Source organism: Ambystoma mexicanum, chromosome 13 (assembly GCF_040938575.1).
Source record: "Ambystoma mexicanum isolate Mex_15411 chromosome 13, UKY_AmexF1_1, whole genome shotgun sequence".
In the NCBI taxonomy this organism is placed as follows: Eukaryota; Metazoa; Chordata; class Amphibia; order Caudata; family Ambystomatidae; genus Ambystoma; species Ambystoma mexicanum.
Window position 1 is genome coordinate 356,593,076 of NC_090938.1, and position 16,854 is coordinate 356,609,929.

A 16,854-nucleotide genomic window follows, 5' to 3' on the forward strand; every position below is an offset into this window, starting at 1 on the left:
CCTGCAGCATGACAAAAATGTAGAAGGGACATTTGACTGCACCATTGGCTGAACATCAGTGGCAAAGTGTATATCAGGCTAAAAGGTAAGCTCCAGTGGCACAATATGGGCACTACAAGGCACCCATAATTTGGTGTCAGCTAAAAAGACAATGCCAGAGCTTGTGGGTGCTTTTGTACACTTGTGTGTGTGTTTGTGGGTGTAGTTTCATGTCGAAAACCAAAACACAGCAGCTCCAGTGGCGCAATCGGTTAGCGCGCGGTACTTATACAGCAGTACATGCAGTGAGCAATGCCGAGGTTGTGAGTTCAAGCCTCACCTGGAGCAACTTTGGAACTATTTACTAATTCACCTCAAAACTGAATTATTGAACCAATAAATGTTCTGGACATTTTTTGGTTGACCTCAAGGTTTCCTTGATTGTCAGTTAATGTTGTATGACAGCTCCTCTGCCTTTTAGACATGGAATACTCATTGCAAGTTATTTATGGGGTGTTTGCGCTTTAAATACAGCTACGGAGGGTTTTTGAAAATAGAACAGAAAATAAAAAATGTCAACTGTTATTATACTCCATTTTCTGCTGAGCACCACTTACGGAAGACATTTGTAAAGGTAGAAAAAGGGTTACTGGAGTAGGATCCAGGAGACAATATCAACTTACAAAGAATAATGTTGTCTATTTACTGCATTATCGCCTTTGAAGCAAACCTCTGAGAATAAATACCCTTTCACTAATCAGGCAGTCACTTTGATAAAATCAAGCAGAACAAGGATGCTGATAGGAACTCGCCTCATTTGCATATGGGCTAGGGCTTCTGGGAGCCATGAGAATTAGGAGTTGAAGGTTTTGCAGATCGAGATTGCTAAAGGGCTGGGCATTTGCACAGACCTCTCCATGCCTGATTGGTGCCGAAGGTTAGTTGCAAGTGGTCCCCTGCTCACCCTACCTTACACAGGGCCATGCCCAGTTAGGCCCCTCAGGGCTAGGCCCGGCAGGGCTAAGCCCGGCGTTTGTCAGGCGAAGTGCCTGGACCCCTGCTCATCATACCTCAGAATCTGGTCTAGCTATTGCAGACATGGGGAATGGTGCTTATATCCCATTGACAGCGCCCACAAGCTGCATACTAATAGCCAATGATGTGTGAATGCGGTCAGGGTAGCAGACATATAGAACAATTGGGTGGGTTCGCTTCCGAACTGGATGCACAGGAGCAGGAGAGAATGGCTGTTGGCGATGTATGCAACTTGCTCTGCGTGAACACATCTACCGACCCCTTCCCCTACACACACGGGCACATACACACACACACACACACATAGCCATTGGAGCTATGCAGAGCTAATCAGAAAGATTGGTAATCATTAGAACATGAAAGATATGTGTTCATTTTTTATTAAACTTGTGGACTCCCGCAGAAACGGAGGGACTCACATCTCTAATTGAGGCTTGCTTACCTCTATACAAATGTGTTTGCTGGCTGTCTTTCTTCAACTGGTATGTGCGGTTGTGTCTGTCTTTGTCTTTCAACACGCCTGGCACGTTTACATTATCAAAGAGATGATTGTATGGAGATGGGGAACACCCCTCCGTTGCATTGTGAACTTGAACAGTCTTTTCACCAAAGCAGCTACATGCGACATTGCAAGGTTTTTGTCAGTCTTTGCCTGAAAACATTAGGCCTTCCTCTCGAACTCTATTTCACTCCTTCTGTGGAAGACTTCAATTATGAGGATGCATCCCGTCATAAAAGGTTCTCTGTAGATGGTGCAACTCTGGCTTCTCTTCCCCGTGCTTTTTGAAAATAATCCGCACGAGGCACTGATGAGGTTTGGACTCATGACCCCTGGTTTACGAGACCAGTGCTCTGCCACTGAGCTACAAGGCCACCTGCTGCTTGCTCACAGCCAACAACAGAAAGTGCAAAGAAACCATGGGTTTTACCTAGGTAGATCTCCAGGTATATGAATTTCTGGTTGTGTAAAAATGGCTGTATATCTCTGCATGTGTTCAGTACGTCATCATACATCTGATTTGCGAAAGCGTGTGTGCTTATGTTGGTGATACATTGTCGGTATGCGTTTGAGTATGTACTTTTACGGGTATGTATGTATTGAGTAGGATGCTGAACAGGTTCATGAGTTTAGATAGCAGGTCAGAATGATGGCAAAAGGAACATGTAAAAGGCAGACAACTAAAAGAAAAAAGAATTTGGGATGTAAGCTTGGGAATTTACTAACTGCGCTGATTTTGGCTCCTATAATAGTAAAGAATGGAAACCTACGAGGAAAGTCTTTGACTAATTTCATTCTCCGCCTGCACCAATGAACTTATTTTTACATCTCTATTTCCATATCTGTACTCATTCCTGTCTTTCACAGGGAGGTTGAAAGACTTTGGTCTATGTTTAAATGCAGACTATAAAGAAAAAATACGACGAAGGTGGGATTCAAACCCACGCGTGCAGAGCACAATGGATTAGCAGTCCATCGCCTTAACCACTCGGCCACCTCGTCTGTTTGGGAACGGTGCTCGAGTCCCATGCTTAAAGAAGAGATAAAACAATGGTGGTGCAAAGTCAGTGAAAAATAGATCATGTTTGTCATAGTAGAAACAAGATCGTTGACTCGTTCTTCCTTACCCGGCCATTGATAGATAAACACATCAAGTTGAAGTTCAGAAAAATATAACAAGAGCTCCTGGAGGGTTCACAACACTAATCCAGAGGAAGGTGCTTGAGCTTCCGTATGGCACACCATTAGTAGTAAAACCAGCATAACGCAAGCTCCAGTTTCCCAGTGTTTGGCATCATTCAACGTTTCCAGCCAAGATCAAAGTTCAGATGCTGCTGCTTCCTGCGATGTCATTGAATTTAAATAGTGAGTGATGGCAATAACCCTTTTCCAATTAAATTTTGCCACATCAACGTCCCTGAAAATAGAGAAAGGCGTGCAACCCAGAACCGCTGTACTGTTCAATAGAGTAAGGGCTTCACCGTGATCATCTGTCATCACAAGATTATCAAGGTCTTTTTCTTGAAGAAATTAGGTCCAGAAAGCCGACCTTCCCCACAGACTATTCAGACACCTTGCGCTTGTGGCTTTGTTATAGGCCCGAATCCATTGGTAAAAGGTTGCACAGGTACAATATCAGTTCCTATTCAACAATGTTCAAGAAAATTACCATTTGGAGGCCCTGATGAGGATCGAACTCACGACCCCTGGTTTACAAGACCAGTGCTCTGCCACTGAGCTACAGAGCCCCTCAGGTGATAACGCATAACAGCAACACAACGAGCACACAACATGATGTTTACTGGGTAGACATATTTGAAGGGTGTGTGAGAATGTATGTATATGATTGTGATTTGACCTGTTTTTTTCTGGGCGATTTTTTGAGGAGCAGCTAATTTGTGCGTATTCCGCGCAATTTTAGGGTGACTAATGAGGAGATGTGATGCGTGAAAGTTGAAAAAAACATGTACATGGCAGCAGAGAGACAATATGGATATTACCTTTGCTTTTTTAAATTTCTATCCGGATTCTGGCTCAAAGGGTAGTCAAGCAGAGCAGATTGCATTCCTGCCAGTAACACGACAACCTTGTTTGTGTCCTTCTTAATCAACTAACATGCATATTTTCACTTTTGTCTGTATGTTCTTTGAAAGCCAATGGCAATGGTGCTTAGAGCAATGCAGATGTTTAAAAAAGATTTCAAAAGTTAAAATCGACGAAGGTGGGATTCGAACCCACGCGTGTACAGCAGATTAGCAGTCCATCGCCTTAACCACTCGGCCACCTCGTCTACAGGGATTATGTTAGGCATTCAAGTCTTTACAGGTAATAACACAAACATCTTCAAAATAGAACCACAATGCGTTCCTTGTTGAGGTACATCCAGCCGTTTGCAGGAAAACTGCCTCACTTGCTGTTGAGAAAAATTCATCAAAGTCCTGGGGTGTTTATAGGCATCGCCAAGATGACATTGGGAGGTGTTTCAATTGACACGTGTTGAATATGAGGAAGAGCATCATGCTGGCTCCAGTGGCACTGCCTGCAGCATGACAAAAATGTAGAAGGGACATTTGACTGCACCATTGGCTGAACATCAGTGGCAAAGTGTATATCAGGCTAAAAGGTAAGCTCCAGTGGCACAATATGGGCACTACAAGGCACCCATAATTTGGTGTCAGCTAAAAAGACAATGCCAGAGCTTGTGGGTGCTTTTGTACCCTTGTGTGTGTGTTTGTGGGTGTAGTTTCATGTCGAAAACCAAAACACAGCAGCTCCAGTGGCGCAATCGGTTAGCGCGTGGTACTTATACAGCAGTACATGCAGTGAGCAATGCCGAGGTTCTGAGTTCAAGCCTCACCTGGAGCAACTTTGGAACTTTTTACTAATTCACCTCAAAACTGAATTATTGAACCAATAAATGTTCTGGACATTTTTTGGTTCACCTCAAGGTTTCCTTGATTGTCAGTTAATGTTGTATGACAGCTCCTCTGCCTTTTAGACATGGAATACTCATTGCAAGTTATTTATGGGGTGTTTGCGCTTTAAATACAGCTACGGAGGTTTTTTTTAAATAGAACAGAAAATAAAAAATGTCAACTGTTATTATACTCCATTTTCTGCTGAGCACCACTTACGGAAGACATTTGTAAAGGTAGAAAAAGGGTTACTGGAGTAGGATCCAGGAGACAATATCAACTTACAAAGAATAATGTTGTCTATTTACTGCATTATCGCCTTTGAAGCAAACCTCTGAGAATAAATACCCTTTCACTAATCAGGCAGTCACTTTGATAAAATCAAGCAGAACAAGGATGCTGATAGGAACTCGCCTCATTTGCATATGGGCTAGGGCTTCTGGGAGCCATGAGAATTAGGAGTTGAAGGTTTTGCAGATCGAGATTGCTAAAGGGCTGGGCATTTGCACAGACCTCTCCATGCCTGATTGGTGCCGAAGGTCAGTTGCAAGTGGTCCCCTGCTCACCCTACCTTACACAGGGCCATGCCCAGTTAGGCCCCTCAGGGCTAGGCCTGGCAGGGCTAAGCCCGGCGTTTGTCAGGCGAAGTGGAAGTGCCTGGACCCCTGCTCATCATACCTCAGAATCTGGTCTAGCTATTGCAGACATGGGGAATGGTGCTTATATCCCATTGACAGCGCCCACAAGCTGCATACTAATAGCCAATGATGTGTGAATGCGGTCAGGGTAGCAGACATATAGAACAATTGGGTGGGTTCGCTTCCGAACTGGATGCACAGGAGCAGGAGAGAATGGCTGTTGGCGATGTATGCAACTTGCTCTGCGTGAACACATCTACCGACCCCTTCCCCTACACACACGGGCACATACACACACACACACACACATAGCCATTGGAGCTATGCAGAGCTAATCAGAAAGATTGGTAATCATTAGAACATGAAAGATATGTGTTCATTTTTTATTAAACTTGTGGACTCCCGCAGAAACGGAGGGACTCACATCTCTAATTGAGGCTTGCTTACCTCTATACAAATGTGTTTGCTGGCTGTCTTTCTTCAACTGGTATGTGCGGTTGTGTCTGTCTTTGTCTTTCAACACGCCTGGCACGTTTACATTATCAAAGAGATGATTGTATGGAGATGGGGAACACCCCTCCGTTGCATTGTGAACTTGAACAGTCTTTTCACCAAAGCAGCTACATGCGACATTGCAAGGTTTTTGTCAGTCTTTGCCTGAAAACATTAGGCCTTCCTCTCGAACTCTATTTCACTCCTTCTGTGGAAGACTTCAATTATGAGGATGCATCCCGTCATAAAAGGTTCTCTGTAGATGGTGCAACTCTGGCTTCTCTTCCCCGTGCTTTTTGAAAATAATCCGCCCGAGGCCCTGATGAGGTTTGAACTCATGACCCCTGGTTTACGAGACCAGTGCTCTGCCACTGAGCTACAAGGCCACCTGCTGCTTGCTCACAGCCAACAACAGAAAGTGCAAAGAAACCATGGGTTTTACCTAGGTAGATCTCCAGGTATATGAATTTCTGGTTGTGTAAAAATGGCTGTATATCTCTGCATGTGTTCAGTACGTCATCATACATCTGATTTGCGAAAGCGTGTGTGCTTATGTTGGTGATACATTGTCGGTATGCGTTTGAGTATGTACTTTTACGGGTATGTATGTATTGAGTAGGATGCTGAACAGGTTCATGAGTTTAGATAGCAGGTCAGAATGATGGCAAAAGGAACATGTAAAAGGCAGACAACTAAAAGAAAAAAGAATTTGGGATGTAAGCTTGGGAATTTACTAACTGCGCTGATTTTGGCTCCTATAATAGTAAAGAATGGAAACCTACGAGGAAAGTCTTTGACTAATTTCATTCTCCGCCTGCACCAATGAACTTATTTTTACATCTCTATTTCCATATCTGTACTCATTCCTGTCTTTCACAGGGAGGTTGAAAGACTTTGGTCTATGTTTAAATGCAGACTATAAAGAAAAAATACGACGAAGGTGGGATTCGAACCCACGCGTGCAGAGCACAATGGATTAGCAGTCCATCGCCTTAACCACTCGGCCACCTCGTCTGTTTGGAAACGGTGCTCGAGTCCCATGCTTAAAGAAGAGATAAAACAATGGTGGTGCAAAGTCAGTGAAAAATAGATCATGTTTGTCATAGTAGAAACAAGATCGTTGACTCGTTCTTCCTTACCCGGCCATTGATAGATAAACACATCAAGTTGAAGTTCAGAAAACTATAACAAGAGCTCCTGGAGGGTTCACAACACTAATCCAGAGGAAGGTGCTTGAGCTTCCGTATGGCACACCATTAGTAGTAAAACCAGCATAACGCAAGCTCCAGTTTCCCAGTGTTTGGCATCATTCAACGTTTCCAGCCAAGATCAAAGTTCAGATGCTGCTGCTTCCTGTGATGTCATTGAATTTAAATAGTGAGTGATGGCAATAACCCTTTTCCAATTAAATTTTGCCACATCAACGTCCCTGAAAATAGAGAAAGGCGTGCAACCCAGAACCGCTGTACTGTTCAATAGAGTAAGGGCTTCACCGTGATCATCTGCATCTGTCATCACAAGATTATCAAGGTCTTTTTCTTGAAGAAATTAGGTCCAGAAAGCCGACCTTCCCCACAGACTATTAAGACACCTTGCGCTTGTGGCTTTGTTATAGGCCCGAATCCATTGGTAAAAGGTTGCACAGGTACAATGTGCAATATCAGTTCCTATTCAACAATGTTCAAGAAAACTACCATTTGGAGGCCCTGATGAGGATCGAACTCACGACCCCTGGTTTACAAGACCAGTGCTTTGCCACTGTGCTACAGAGCCCCTGAGGTTATGACGCATAACAGCAACACAACGAGCACACAACATGATGTTTACTGGGTAGACATATTTGAAGGGTGTGTGAGAATGTATGTATATGATTGTGATTTGACCTGTTTTTTTCTGGCCGATTTTTTCAGGAGCAGCTAATTTGTGCGTATTCCGCGCAATTTTAGGGTGACTAATGAGGAGATGTGATGCGTGAAAGTTGAAAAAAACATGTACATGGCAGCAGAGAGACAATATGGATATTACCTTTGCTTTTTTAAATTTCTATCCGGATTCTGGCTCAAAGGGTAGTCAAGCACAGCAGATTGCATTCCTGCCAGTAACACGACAACCTTGTTTGTGTCCTTCTTAATCAACTAACATGCATATTTTCACTTTTGTCTGTATGTTCTTTGAAAGCCAATGGCAATGGTGCTTAGAGCAATGCAGATGTTTAAAAAAGATTTCAAAAGTTAAAATCAACGAAGGTGGGATTCGAACCCACGCGTGTACAGCAGATTAGCAGTCCATCGCCTTAACCACTCGGCCACCTCGTCTACAGGGATTATGTTAGGCATTCAAGTCTTTACAGGTAATAACACAAACATCTTCAAAATAGAACCACAATGCGTTCCTTGTTGAGGTACATCCAGCCGTTTGCAGGAAAACTGCCTCACTTGCTGTTGAGAAAAATTCATCAAAGTCCTGGGGTGTTTATAGGCATCGCCAAGATGACATTGGGAGGTGTTTCAATTGACACGTGTTGAATATGAGGAAGAGCATCATGCTGGCTCCAGTGGCACTGCCTGCAGCATGACAAAAATGTAGAAGGGACATTTGACTGCACCATTGGCTGAACATCAGTGGCAAAGTGTATATCAGGCTAAAAGGTAAGCTCCAGTGGCACAATATGGGCACTACAAGGCACCCATAATTTGGTGTCAGCTAAAAAGACAATGCCAGAGCTTGTGGGTGCTTTTGTACACTTGTGTGTGTGTTTGTGGGTGTAGTTTCATGTCGAAAACCAAAACACAGCAGCTCCAGTGGCGCAATCGGTTAGCGCGCGGTACTTATACAGCAGTACATGCAGTGAGCAATGCCGAGGTTGTGAGTTCAAGCCTCACCTGGAGCAACTTTGGAACTTTTTACTAATTCACCTCAAAACTGAATTATTGAACCAATAAATGTTCTGGACATTTTTTGGTTCACCTCAAGGTTTCCTTGATTGTCAGTTAATGTTGTATGACAGCTCCTCTGCCTTTTAGACATGGAATACTCATTGCAAGTTATTTATGGGGTGTTTGCGCTTTAAATACAGCTACGGAGGGTTTTTGAAAATAGAACAGAAAATAAAAAATGTCAACTGTTATTATACTCCATTTTCTGCTGAGCACCACTTACGGAAGACATTTGTAAAGGTAGAAAAAGGGTTACTGGAGTAGGATCCAGGAGACAATATCAACTTACAAAGAATAATGTTGTCTATTTACTGCATTATCGCCTTTGAAGCAAACCTCTGAGAATAAATACCCTTTCACTAATCAGGCAGTCACTTTGATAAAATCAAGCAGAACAAGGATGCTGATAGGAACTCGCCTCATTTGCATATGGGCTAGGGCTTCTGGGAGCCATGAGAATTAGGAGTTGAAGGTTTTGCAGATCGAGATTGCTAAAGGGCTGGGCATTTGCACAGACCTCTCCATGCCTGATTGGTGCCGAAGGTTAGTTGCAAGTGGTCCCCTGCTCACCCTACCTTACACAGGGCCATGCCCAGTTAGGCCCCTCAGGGCTAGGCACGGCAGGGCTAAGCCCGGCGTTCGTCAGGGGAAGTGGAAGTGCCTGGACCCCTGCTCATCATACCTCAGAATCTGGTCTAGATATTGCAGACATGGGGAATGGTGCTTATATCCCATTGACAGCGCCCACAAGCTGCATACTAATAGCCAATGATGTGTGAATGCGGTCAGGGTAGCAGACATATAGAACAATTGGGTTGGTTCGCTTCCGAACTGGATGCACAGGAGCAGGAGAGAATGGCTGTTGGCGATGTATGCAACTTGCTCTGCGTGAACACATCTACCGACCCCTTCCCCTACACACACGGGCACATACACACACACACACACATAGCCATTGGAGCTATGCAGAGCTAATCAGAAAGATTGGTAATCATTAGAACATGAAAGATATGTGTTCATTTTTTATTAAACTTGTGGACTCCCGCAGAAACGGAGGGACTCACATCTCTAATTGAGGCTTGCTTACCTCTATACAAATGTGTTTGCTGGCTGTCTTTCTTCAACTGGTATGTGCGGTTGTGTCTGTCTTTGTCTTTCAACACGCCTGGCACGTTTACATTATCAAAGAGATGATTGTATGGAGATGGGGAACACCCTTCCGTTGCATTGTGAACTTGAACAGTCTTTTCACCAAAGCAGCTACATGCGACATTGCAAGGTTTTTGTCAGTCTTTGCCTGAAAACATTAGGCCTTCCTCTCGAACTCTATTTCACTCCTTCTGTGGAAGACTTCAATTATGAGGATGCATCCCGTCATAAAAGGTTCTCTGTAGATGGTGCAACTCTGGCTTCTCTTCCCCGTGCTTTTTGAAAATAATCCGCCCGAGGCCCTGATGAGGTTTGAACTCATGACCCCTGGTTTACAAGACCAGTGCTCTGCCACTGAGCTACAAGGCCACCTGCTGTTTTGCTCACAGCCAACAACAGAAAGTGCAAAGAAACCATGGGTTTTACCTAGGTAGATCTCCAGGTATATGAATTTCTGGTTGTGTAAAAATGGCTGTATATCTCTGCATGTGTTCAGTACGTCATCATACATCTGATTTGCGAAAGCGTGTGTGCTTATGTTGGTGATACATTGTCGGTATGCGTTTGAGTATGTACTTTTACGGGTATGTATGTATTGAGTAGGATGCTGAACAGGTTCATGAGTTTAGATAGCAGGTCAGAATGATGGCAAAAGGAACATGTAAAAGGCAGACAACTAAAAGAAAAAAGAATTTGGGATGTAAGCTTGGGAATTTACTAACTGCGCTGATTTTGGCTCCTATAATAGTAAAGAATGGAAACCTACGAGGAAAGTCTTTGACTAATTTCATTCTCCGCCTGCACCAATGAACTTATTTTTACATCTCTATTTCCATATCTGTACTCATTCCTGTCTTTCACAGGGAGGTTGAAAGACTTTGGTCTATGTTTAAATGCAGACTATAAAGAAAAAATACGAAGAAGGTGGGATTCGAACCCACGCGTGCAGAGCACAATGGATTAGCAGTCCATCGCCTTAACCACTCGGCCACCTCGTCTGTTTGGGAACGGTGCTCGAGTCCCATGCTTAAAGAAGAGATAAAACAATGGTGGTGCAAAGTCAGTGAAAAATAGATCATGTTTGTCATAGTAGAAACAAGATCGTTGACTCGTTCTTCCTTACCCGGCCATTGATAGATAAACACATCAAGTTGAAGTTCAGAAAAATATAACAAGAGCTCCTAGAGGGTTCACAACACTAATCCAGAGGAAGGTGCTTGAGCTTCCGTATGGCACACCATTAGTAGTAAAACCAGCATAACGCAAGCTCCAGTTTCCCAGTGTTTGGCATCATTCAACGTTTCCAGCCAAGATCAAAGTTCAGATGCTGCTGCTTCCTGTGATGTCATTGAATTTAAATAGTGAGTGATGGCAATAACCCTTTTCCAATTAAATTTTGCCACATCAACGTCCCTGAAAATAGAGAAAGGCGTGCAACCCAGAACCGCTGTACTGTTCAATAGAGTAAGGGCTTCACCGTGATCATCTGCATCTGTCATCACAAGATTATCAAGGTCTTTTTCTTGAAGAAATTAGGTCCAGAAAGCCGACCTTCCCCACAGACTATTCAGACACCTTGCGCTTGTGGCTTTGTTATAGGCCCGAATCCATTGGTAAAAGGTTGCACAGGTACAATGTGCAATATCAGTTCCTATTCAACAATGTTCAAGAAAATTACCATTTGGAGGCCCTGATGAGGATCGAACTCACGACCCCTGGTTTACAAGACCAGTGCTCTGCCACTGAGCTACAGAGCCCCTCAGGTTATGACGCATAACAGCAACACAACGAGCACACAACATGATGTTTACTGGGTAGACATATTTGAAGGGTGTGTGAGAATGTATGTATATGATTGTGATTTGACCTGTTTTTTTCTGGCCGATTTTTTGAGGAGCAGCTAATTTGTGCGTATTCCGCGCAATTTTAGGGTGACTAATGAGGAGATGTGATGCGTGAAAGTTGAAAAAAACATGTACATGGCAGCAGAGAGACAATATGGATATTACCTTTGCTTTTTTAAATTTCTATCCGGATTCTGGCTCAAAGGGTAGTCAAGCACAGCAGATTGCATTCCTGCCAGTAACACGACAACCTTGTTTGTGTCCTTCTTAATCAACTAACATGCATATTTTCACTTTTGTCTGTATGTTCTTTGAAAGCCAATGGCAATGGTGCTTAGAGCAATGCAGATGTTTAAAAAAGATTTCAAAAGTTAAAATCGACAAAGGTGGGATTCGAAACCACGCAGATTAGCAGTCCATCGCCTTAACCACTCGGCCACCTCGTCTACAGGGATTATGTTAGGCATTCAAGTCTTTACAGGTAATAACACAAACATCTTCAAAATAGAACCACAATGCGTTCCTTGTTGAGGTACATCCAGCCGTTTGCAGGAAAACTGCCTCACTTGCTGTTGAGAAAAATTCATCAAAGTCCTGGGGTGTTTATAGGCATCGCCAAGATGACATTGGGAGGTGTTTCAATTGACACGTGTTGAATATGAGGAAGAGCATCATGCTGGCTCCAGTGGCACTGCCTGCAGCATGACAAAAATGTAGAAGGGACATTTGACTGCACCATTGGCTGAACATCAGTGGCAAAGTGTATATCAGGCTAAAAGGTAAGCTCCAGTGGCACAATATGGGCACTACAAGGCACCCATAATTTGGTGTCAGCTAAAAAGACAATGCCAGAGCTTGTGGGTGCTTTTGTACACTTGTGTGTGTGTTTGTGGGTGTAGTTTCATGTCGAAAACCAAAACACAGCAGCTCCAGTGGCGCAATCGGGTAGCGCGCGGTACTTATACAGCAGTACATGCAGTGAGCAATGCCGAGGTTGTGAGTTCAAGCCTCACCTGGAGCAACTTTGGAACTTTTTACTAATTCACCTCAAAACTGAATTATTGAACCAATAAATGTTCTGGACATTTTTTGGTTCACCTCAAGGTTTCCTTGTTTGTCAGTTAATGTTGTATGACAGCTCCTCTGCCTTTTAGACATGGAATACTCATTGCAAGTTATTTATGGGGTGTTTGCGCTTTAAATACAGCTACGGAGGGTTTTTGAAAATAGAACAGAAAATAAAAAATGTCAACTGTTATTATACTCCATTTTCTGCTGAGCACCACTTACGGAAGACATTTGTAAAGGTAGAAAAAGGGTTACTGGAGTAGGATCCAGGAGACAATATCAACTTACAAAGAATAATGTTGTCTATTTACTGCATTATCGCCTTTGAAGCAAACCTCTGAGAATAAATACCCTTTCACTAATCAGGCAGTCACTTTGATAAAATCAAGCAGAACAAGGATGCTGATAGGAACTCGCCTCATTTGCATATGGGCTAGGGCTTCTGGGAGCCATGAGAATTAGGAGTTGAAGGTTTTGCAGATCGAGATTGCTAAAGGGCTGGGCATTTGCACAGACCTCTCCATGCCTGATTGGTGCCGAAGGTTAGTTGCAAGTGGTCCCCTGCTCACCCTACCTTACACAGGGCCATGCCCAGTTAGGCCCCTCAGGGCTAGGCACGGCAGGGCTAAGCCCGGCGTTCGTCAGGCGAAGTGCCTGGACCCCTGCTCATCATACCTCAGAATCTGGTCTAGCTATTGCAGACATGGGGAATGGTGCTTATATCCCATTGACAGCGCCCACAAGCTGCATACTAATAGCCAATGATGTGTGAATGCGGTCAGGGTAGCAGACATATAGAACAATTGGGTGGGTTCGCTTCCGAACTGGATGCACAGGAGCAGGAGAGAATGGCTGTTGGCGATGTATGCAACTTGCTCTGCGTGAACACATCTACCGACCCCTTCCCCTACACACACGGGCACATACACACACACACACACACATAGCCATTGGAGCTATGCAGAGCTAATCAGAAAGATTGGTAATCATTAGAACATGAAAGATATGTGTTCATTTTTTATTAAACTTGTGGACTCCCGCAGAAACGGAGGGACTCACATCTCTAATTGAGGCTTGCTTACCTCTATACAAATGTGTTTGCTGGCTGTCTTTCTTCAACTGGTATGTGCGGTTGTGTCTGTCTTTGTCTTTCAACACGCCTGGCACGTTTACATTATCAAAGAGATGATTGTATGGAGATGGGGAACACCCCTCCGTTGCATTGTGAACTTGAACAGTCTTTTCACCAAAGCAGCTACATGCGACATTGCAAGGTTTTTGTCAGTCTTTGCCTGAAAACATTAGGCCTTCCTCTCGAACTCTATTTCACTCCTTCTGTGGAAGACTTCAATTATGAGGATGCATCCCGTCATAAAAGGTTCTCTGTAGATGGTGCAACTCTGGCTTCTCTTCCCCGTGCTTTTTGAAAATAATCCGCCCGAGGCCCTGATGAGGTTTGAACTCATGACCCCTGGTTTACGAGACCAGTGCTCTGCCACTGAGCTACAAGGCCACCTGCTGCTTGCTCACAGCCAACAACAGAAAGTGCAAAGAAACCATGGGTTTTACCTAGGTAGATCTCCAGGTATATGAATTTCTGGTTGTGTAAAAATGGCTGTATATCTCTGCATGTGTTCAGTACGTCATCATACATCTGATTTGCGAAAGCGTGTGTGCTTATGTTGGTGATACATTGTCGGTATGCGTTTGAGTATGTACTTTTACGGGTATGTATGTATTGAGTAGGATGCTGAACAGGTTCATGAGTTTAGATAGCAGGTCAGAATGATGGCAAAAGGAACATGTAAAAGGCAGACAACTAAAAGAAAAAAGAATTTGGGATGTAAGCTTGGGAATTTACTAACTGCGCTGATTTTGGCTCCTATAATAGTAAAGAATGGAAACCTACGAGGAAAGTCTTTGACTAATTTCATTCTCCGCCTGCACCAATGAACTTATTTTTACATCTCTATTTCCATATCTGTACTCATTCCTGTCTTTCACAGGGAGGTTGAAAGACTTTGGTCTATGTTTAAATGCAGACTATAAAGAAAAAATACGACGAAGGTGGGATTCGAACCCACGCGTGCAGAGCACAATGGATTAGCAGTCCATCGCCTTAACCACTCGGCCACCTCGTCTTTTTGGGAACGGTGCTCGAGTCCCATGCTTAAAGAAGAGATAAAACAATGGTGGTGCAAAGTCAGTGAAAAATAGATCATGTTTGTCATAGTAGAAACAAGATCGTTGACTCGTTCTTCCTTACCCGGCCATTGATAGATAAACACATCAAGTTGAAGTTCAGAAAAATATAACAAGAGCTCCTGGAGGGTTCACAACACTAATCCAGAGGAAGGTGCTTGAGCTTCCGTATGGCACACCATTAGTAGTAAAACCAGCATAACGCAAGCTCCAGTTTCCCAGTGTTTGGCATCATTCAACGTTTCCAGCCAAGATCAAAGTTCAGATGCTGCTGCTTCCTGTGATGTCATTGAATTTAAATAGTGAGTGATGGCAATAACCCTTTTCCAATTAAATTTTGCCACATCAACGTCCCTGAAAATAGAGAAAGGCGTGCAACCCAGAACCGCTGTACTGTTCAATAGAGTAAGGGCTTCACCGTGATCATCTGCATCTGTCATCACAAGATTATCAAGGTCTTTTTCTTGAAGAAATTAGGTCCAGAAAGCCGACCTTCCCCACAGACTATTCAGACACCTTGCGCTTGTGGCTTTGTTATAGGCCCGAATCCATTGGTAAAAGGTTGCACAGGTACAATGTGCAATATCAGTTCCTATTCAACAATGTTCAAGAAAATTACCATTTGGAGGCCCTGATGAGGATCGAACTCACGACCCCTGGTTTACAAGACCAGTGCTCTGCCACTGAGCTACAGAGCCCCTCAGGTTATGACGCATAACAGCAACACAACGAGCACACAACATGATGTTTACTGGGTAGACATATTTGAAGGGTGTGTGAGAATGTATGTATATGATTGTGATTTGACCTGTTTTTTTCTGGCCGATTTTTTGAGGAGCAGCTAATTTGTGCGTATTCCGCGCAATTTTAGGGTGACTAATGAGGAGATGTGATGCGTGAAAGTTGAAAAAAACATGTACATGGCAGCAGAGAGACAATATGGATATTACCTTTGCTTTTTTAAATTTCTATCCGGATTCTGGCTCAAAGGGTAGTCAAGCACAGCAGATTGCATTCCTGCCAGTAACACGACAACCTTGTTTGTGTCCTTCTTAATCAACTAACATGCATATTTTCACTTTTGTCTGTATGTTCTTTGAAAGCCAATGGCAATGGTGCTTAGAGCAATGCAGATGTTTAAAAAAGATTTCAAAAGTTAAAATCGACAAAGGTGGGATTCGAAACCACGCGTGTACAGCAGATTAGCAGTCCATCGCCTTAACCACTCGGCCACCTCGTCTACAGGGATTATGTTAGGCATTCAAGTCTTTACAGGTAATAACACAAACATCTTCAAAATAGAACCACAATGCGTTCCTTGTTGAGGTACATCCAGCCGTTTGCAGGAAAACTGCCTCACTTGCTGTTGAGAAAAATTCATCAAAGTCCTGGGGTGTTTATAGGCATCGCCAAGATGACATTGGGAGGTGTTTCAATTGACACGTGTTGAATATGAGGAAGAGCATCATGCTGGCTCCAGTGGCACTGCCTGCAGCATGACAAAAATGTAGAAGGGACATTTGACTGCACCATTGGCTGAACATCAGTGGCAAAGTGTATATCAGGCTAAAAGGTAAGCTCCAGTGGCACAATATGGGCACTACAAGGCACCCATAATTTGGTGTCAGCTAAAAAGACAATGCCAGAGCTTGTGGGTGCTTTTGTACACTTGTGTGTGTGTTTGTGGGTGTAGTTTCATGTCGAAAACCAAAACACAGCAGCTCCAGTGGCGCAATCGGTTAGCACGCGGTACTCATACAGCAGTACATGCAGTGAGCAATGCCGAAGTTGTGAGTTCAAGCCTCACCTGGAGCAACTTTGGAACTTTTTACTAATTCACCTCAAAACTGAATTATTGAACCAATAAATGTTCTGGACATTTTTTGGTTCACCTCAAGGTTTTCTTGATTGTCAGTTAATGTTGTATGACAGCTCCTCTGCCTTTTAGACATGGAATACTCATTGCAAGTTATTTATGGGGTGTTTGCGCTTTAAATACAGCTACGGAGGGTTTTTGAAAATAGAACAGAAAATAAAAAATGTCAACTGTTATTATACTCCATTTTCTGCTGAGCACCACTTACGGAAGACATTTGT

At 43.4% G+C, this 16,854-nt stretch overlaps 18 non-coding genes across 18 annotated transcripts; 4 read left to right on the top strand and 14 right to left on the bottom strand.

Annotated features, from left to right (window-relative positions):
- The first annotated feature begins 232 nt into the window (after positions 1 to 232).
- TRNAI-UAU (transfer RNA isoleucine (anticodon UAU)) lies at positions 233 to 327 on the top strand. The gene is made up of 2 exons: positions 233 to 270; positions 292 to 327. It is a non-coding gene; the product is annotated as a tRNA-Ile (tRNA).
- A 1,488-nt stretch (positions 328 to 1,815) lies between these two features.
- Positions 1,816 to 1,887, bottom strand: TRNAT-CGU (transfer RNA threonine (anticodon CGU)). The gene has a single exon. It is a non-coding gene; the product is annotated as a tRNA-Thr (tRNA).
- Positions 1,888 to 2,433: 546 nt separating this feature from the next.
- TRNAS-GCU (transfer RNA serine (anticodon GCU)) lies at positions 2,434 to 2,515 on the bottom strand. Its single transcript has one exon. It is a non-coding gene; the product is annotated as a tRNA-Ser (tRNA).
- A 674-nt stretch (positions 2,516 to 3,189) lies between these two features.
- TRNAT-UGU (transfer RNA threonine (anticodon UGU)) lies at positions 3,190 to 3,261 on the bottom strand. Its single transcript has one exon. It is a non-coding gene; the product is annotated as a tRNA-Thr (tRNA).
- A 465-nt stretch (positions 3,262 to 3,726) lies between these two features.
- TRNAS-GCU (transfer RNA serine (anticodon GCU)) lies at positions 3,727 to 3,803 on the bottom strand. The gene has a single exon. It is a non-coding gene; the product is annotated as a tRNA-Ser (tRNA).
- A 480-nt stretch (positions 3,804 to 4,283) lies between these two features.
- Positions 4,284 to 4,378, top strand: TRNAI-UAU (transfer RNA isoleucine (anticodon UAU)). The gene is made up of 2 exons: positions 4,284 to 4,321; positions 4,343 to 4,378. It is a non-coding gene; the product is annotated as a tRNA-Ile (tRNA).
- A 1,494-nt stretch (positions 4,379 to 5,872) lies between these two features.
- On the bottom strand, positions 5,873 to 5,944 carry TRNAT-CGU (transfer RNA threonine (anticodon CGU)). Its single transcript has one exon. It is a non-coding gene; the product is annotated as a tRNA-Thr (tRNA).
- A 546-nt stretch (positions 5,945 to 6,490) lies between these two features.
- TRNAS-GCU (transfer RNA serine (anticodon GCU)) lies at positions 6,491 to 6,572 on the bottom strand. The gene has a single exon. It is a non-coding gene; the product is annotated as a tRNA-Ser (tRNA).
- Positions 6,573 to 7,259: 687 nt separating this feature from the next.
- TRNAT-UGU (transfer RNA threonine (anticodon UGU)) lies at positions 7,260 to 7,331 on the bottom strand. Its single transcript has one exon. It is a non-coding gene; the product is annotated as a tRNA-Thr (tRNA).
- A 465-nt stretch (positions 7,332 to 7,796) lies between these two features.
- Positions 7,797 to 7,873, bottom strand: TRNAS-GCU (transfer RNA serine (anticodon GCU)). Its single transcript has one exon. It is a non-coding gene; the product is annotated as a tRNA-Ser (tRNA).
- Positions 7,874 to 8,353: 480 nt separating this feature from the next.
- TRNAI-UAU (transfer RNA isoleucine (anticodon UAU)) lies at positions 8,354 to 8,448 on the top strand. The gene is made up of 2 exons: positions 8,354 to 8,391; positions 8,413 to 8,448. It is a non-coding gene; the product is annotated as a tRNA-Ile (tRNA).
- Positions 8,449 to 9,940: 1,492 nt separating this feature from the next.
- TRNAT-UGU (transfer RNA threonine (anticodon UGU)) lies at positions 9,941 to 10,012 on the bottom strand. Its single transcript has one exon. It is a non-coding gene; the product is annotated as a tRNA-Thr (tRNA).
- Positions 10,013 to 10,559: 547 nt separating this feature from the next.
- On the bottom strand, positions 10,560 to 10,641 carry TRNAS-GCU (transfer RNA serine (anticodon GCU)). The gene has a single exon. It is a non-coding gene; the product is annotated as a tRNA-Ser (tRNA).
- Positions 10,642 to 11,328: 687 nt separating this feature from the next.
- On the bottom strand, positions 11,329 to 11,400 carry TRNAT-UGU (transfer RNA threonine (anticodon UGU)). The gene has a single exon. It is a non-coding gene; the product is annotated as a tRNA-Thr (tRNA).
- Positions 11,401 to 12,413: 1,013 nt separating this feature from the next.
- TRNAI-UAU (transfer RNA isoleucine (anticodon UAU)) lies at positions 12,414 to 12,508 on the top strand. Its single transcript has 2 exons — positions 12,414 to 12,451; positions 12,473 to 12,508. It is a non-coding gene; the product is annotated as a tRNA-Ile (tRNA).
- A 1,488-nt stretch (positions 12,509 to 13,996) lies between these two features.
- Positions 13,997 to 14,068, bottom strand: TRNAT-CGU (transfer RNA threonine (anticodon CGU)). Its single transcript has one exon. It is a non-coding gene; the product is annotated as a tRNA-Thr (tRNA).
- A 546-nt stretch (positions 14,069 to 14,614) lies between these two features.
- On the bottom strand, positions 14,615 to 14,696 carry TRNAS-GCU (transfer RNA serine (anticodon GCU)). The gene has a single exon. It is a non-coding gene; the product is annotated as a tRNA-Ser (tRNA).
- Positions 14,697 to 15,383: 687 nt separating this feature from the next.
- On the bottom strand, positions 15,384 to 15,455 carry TRNAT-UGU (transfer RNA threonine (anticodon UGU)). Its single transcript has one exon. It is a non-coding gene; the product is annotated as a tRNA-Thr (tRNA).
- Between the last annotated feature and the right edge of the window lie 1,399 nt (positions 15,456 to 16,854).